Consider the following 4,704-nt stretch of genomic DNA (forward strand, 5'->3'; position numbering starts at 1 on the left):
GAATTTTTTTACCATTCTTCACAACTTCGTGACTTGAAAATACTTCTTTTTTGGAGAAAACATGTATTGTAGTTCCTGTTTCATTGCAATTAAAACACTTTCCCGTGAACTTTTTAAAAATTTCACCTTTGAGATGAAGATTCTGATTTTTGACAAAAGAATTGTGTTTCTTCTTGTCTTTACCATATTCCACCACATTTTTCTTTAGCCACATTTTGACTAAAGTATTTATGTGGGGCACTTTTACTTTCCTCATCAATGCGTAGACAGATCACCAATTCTTCTACGTTCATCTCCTTTCACTTAAGCTTAATGTAGTTATTGAAATTGTTTCAAGACGGTGGCCACTTCTTAATAATAGTTGCCAATTACAAAGTTTCTCCTAGATTCATACCCTCATCATGAATTTCATGCAAAATAACTTGCATTTCTTGAATTTGTTCAATGAACGGTCTTAAATATACCATTTTGTAGTCCAAAAATCAACCGACTATAAACCTTTTTGCACCAGCTTCTTCAGTTTTATATTTACGTTCAAGAGATTGTCATAGTTCTTTGGTCGTATTTTTTTCACTATACACATTGTACAATGAATTTGACAAACCATTCAATACATAATTTCTACATAAGAAATATAAATGGTACCAAGCATTAATGGCCGATGCCGCTTGCTCATTAACTTTCGGATGCACGTTCGCATCCATTTATGAGGCCACATTTGTCTCATAATCTTAGGTGTGTGAGGATCCTCCGAGAGGAATCATGCGAAACTCAAAGTCGTGAGGGAGAAAAACATTTTATGCTGACATCTCTTAAAGTTTGAGCCGTTAAACATTTCCGGCTTATCTAGATGGTTAACAGGAAATCGACATCCTCATGTTGGAAGTAGGTGTTTCGATAGTCATTTATGAAATAAACCAGAAACTTGTAAAATTTCTATATAAGTAATATGATAACTATTTTAAGATTGTTGGTAATCTTATCTCGAACAAATACACATAAATAATACTATATAAATACAGAAAAATGATAATAGAAGAGATACAATAGATTATTAAATAAAACGAAGAAAAAATCTTCTTATTTTCTCCAAGGCCTATGAAAATTACAGTTCTCTTAAAATAGTTTCATCGTCTCTCGTTTGTGCTAGAGAGTTTTGTCGGTGGCTGCTTCCCATGGTACAATAGAACCTATAATAGTTTAGCACAAAAAACCACCACAAAGAGAACTTGACAAAATTACTTGAATCCAATCACTATGTATCAAACGAAAATAATTGAGTCAAGAAAATCGAAGAACACTCACAAAAATAAGAAAAGACTTTTGGAATTATAGAGTAAGAAATGATAAGATGACGTGTTGAATATCTCATTAATAATATTTAACCACCAATATTATTTGTTCTCCAATGAATATCTCATTACTAATCTCGTGACCTCACTTATAGTATTTTGTACCTCAACTATATCATATCATTACCGTGACCTCTTTACCCTCACTTCAATAAACGAACCACCAATCCAATCGACCTCTCATCTTGTGACCCCACCAAGACACTTTGCTCAAACAAACATCTCAATCACACATTTAACCACTAATATTCTTTTTTCCCAATAGACAACTCTCATTACTAATATTGTGACCTCCCACACTTTCACACGTCTCTCACCTCTCACCAAACCAACCACCAAAATCACAATTGACCTCTTCATCTCTTGAACTCACACTTTTAGACGCCTCTTATTCCTTGGAAATCAACCACCGATCACAATCGATCTCTAATATCATGACCTCACACTTCGGTCAATCAACATCTTATTCACATATATTTTTAACCACCAATTACTATAGATATTTAATCTCATGATCTTACAATCCTTTTTTACCGGTCTTTTATTCCTCATCAAACCAACCACCAATCTCAATCTTATTGACATCTTATCCCTTGGAAAACTAACCATTAATCCCATCGACATATCATCTCATGACCTTATACTTCCACATGCTTTTAATTCCTCGACAAACCAACTCCCAATCACAATTGACATCTAATCTCGTGACCTTACAATCCTTTATTACCCCCTCTTATCACTCGCCAAATCAACCACCAATTTCAGTTGACCTCTCATCTCATGACCTCATTTTTTTTTCTTTTGTTTGTTCCATTAATAATTTGATGTCAAATAATAAGTTTGATAAGAGAATGAAATCTTTATCATTGTTGGCTTTCAGGAATCAAAACTCTAACTTGATTGCAATTGTTTATAATATATTTGCATGAATAACTTAGCTAATTTCTGTTTATGCGCGAATAATATCACCTTGCTCATTACAAGCAACAATTGCTTCAATTACCTTAAATAACGATATTAACAATCACAAAAATGAATTGAGTGTATTTGGTGTCTTCATGTCCAAGTGAATAGAGAATGGATGTAGTTCACAAAAACTTGGAATTGATTATACTTAAAAAGTTTAGACATAATTTCTCCCAGGTCTATAGTGGTTGATTCCAAAAACATAAATTCCATATTTTCAATGTAACTCTAATGTTTTTTTAATGGAGTAAACCAAAAATGATTTTGATCCATTCTGAGAAGCCAATATTTTGAGGGAAAGAGATCACTAGTAAAAATAGGGGTAATAGCGAGCAATAATAGCAATTGGTGTAAAGATCAATTGATATTATCAAGGTAGTAGCGATTGGTTATAATTCCAATCGCTACTACCTTGATAATAACGCGTTTTAGAAGCGTTAGTCCTTAGTAGTGATCAAAATAAAATCCATTCCATTTTACTTACTTAATAGGGATTGGATAAGTGACCAATCGCTATTACCTTTAATTAATACATCTCTATTTCCCTTTCCTTAACCCGCTCCTCTACTATCTCCGATCCCTTTCCTAAACCCTATTACCTTTAATTAATAGATCTCTACTTTAGATCTTCAATCTCCTCTCCCGTTCATCATCATCATCAATCCTAATCGGATCTCTCCCGTTGCATTAATCAAAGCTATCATTGGACCTCTAATACGTTCGTATCTCCTAATCGGATCTCTCAACTGTAAGACTACGATTATACTAATCGACGATGAACAACTATCGGTTTTTCTAATGATTTCATCCATTGGCATTATAGATGAAATCTCGGAATTTAGGGTTTCAAATCCTAATCCTGCCATTTCATAAACAATCGGTTGTTCGATTTAGACTCGTTTTTGGTTGGTTTTGTTTCAACCCTAGGTCAATTACCAAACAAACTCGTCTTTCTACTAGAAAGCCCAAAACAGTGGAATTCTACGGAGTTCGCCCAACGGCAATAGACGGCGACGCACTTCCGCTTATAGAAGAGTTTCTATCCGGAATTCAAGGGTTTCTTTCTGTCAGATTTGAAAAATGGTAAGTGTTTTTAGTTTTCAAGCTTTAATCCTTTAATTGCTGTCCTATTAAGCTAAGCTTTAACAGTTTATGTTTTCAAGACAGTTAAGGCCTTGAAGGCAAGTGATTGACACTTTATCTTGAAGGTGCTTTTGATGTATTTTACAGCCACCCACAGGTTAGATCGTATGCATATTCTAGACATGTGGAAGAACTATACAAAAGATACAAAGGCAAGTTTATGTTTCATGCCTTTTATCCATTTGCTCGAAAATGTTCAAATTATCGAGTGTTTACATTGTGGATGCACCATTTGCATATCACATGTTTGAGAAAATGCTATGTGACTGACCTGTGTTATTACTTATTAAGAATGGTTTGTACACGTATCTTGAGAAAATTAATAAATGGGTTTTCATTCTTATATTTAGACTAATATTGTATGTAGATTCTTATTAAATTATTAAACTAGGTGAAACTCATCAGATAAATTGCTTAATTTGAGCTTATGTAACTGTTATTTTTTTTTTAATTGTTGTGGAGTATGTCACTAATATGGTACATCATGAATTTGATTCTACATCTTTTGTGTCCTTAATTTCTTTACTTTCTCTAGATTAATGGGTATATTTCACTTGTCCAATTTGGAATTATATGCAGGTGCATAAAGCTCAAGATACTGCTACTAAAAGAGGAAAACTTCTCATAGAAGATTTTATGTTTTTAATCCGAAAGGTATTTCTATTTCCTTTAGCTTTGATTATTTTCTTTAGTTTTTTGGTTAATGGCTCGGATTTTTATTTAGGTTGTAGAAAAAATTCGAATAGATGAGCGTGTATCCATAATAGATAAGACAAATTTAAGATATCTTCCCAGGCTTCCAAAAAAGTTGATTTGGTGATTTTGGACCTTTCTTTTATCTGAATACATTCTGACATAATGGATGACAATATACATATGGAAGAAAAAGGTTCCACAAGTTCTTACCCATTTATTGACAATATTGATAATAACGTGGAGGAGCAAATATCATGGAGACCTAGTTTCATTCTTGATTTTAGTGATATTTATTTAAGTGTGTGCCTTATTTTATTAATTGATTTGAGTTTTCCTTTATTTTTTTAGCAACAACCTTATCTTGGAATTCTTTTTGGTTTGTAGGTGATCTCATTTTTGATGATATTGTCGTTCCTTAATTTGAATGATTGTGTCAAAAAAAATGACTGTGTTGAAGAAAGCCGTTGATGAATGAGATTTATTTATTATTATTTTTTAAAAAGGGTCTATAGCGATTGGTTAAATTACCAATCACCATAGCCTTAAT

General features: G+C 32.8%; 1 long non-coding RNA gene across 1 annotated transcript; it reads left to right on the forward strand.

Annotated features, from left to right (window-relative positions):
* Positions 1–3,911: 3,911 nt before the first annotated feature.
* LOC124919103 lies at positions 3,912–4,414 on the forward strand. The gene is made up of 3 exons (XR_007097555.1): positions 3,912–3,938; positions 4,041–4,115; positions 4,186–4,414. It is a non-coding gene; the product is annotated as an uncharacterized LOC124919103 (long non-coding RNA).
* Positions 4,415–4,704: the final 290 nt, after the last annotated feature.

Source organism: Impatiens glandulifera, chromosome 1 (assembly GCF_907164915.1).
Source record: "Impatiens glandulifera chromosome 1, dImpGla2.1, whole genome shotgun sequence".
In the NCBI taxonomy this organism is placed as follows: domain Eukaryota; kingdom Viridiplantae; phylum Streptophyta; class Magnoliopsida; order Ericales; family Balsaminaceae; genus Impatiens; species Impatiens glandulifera.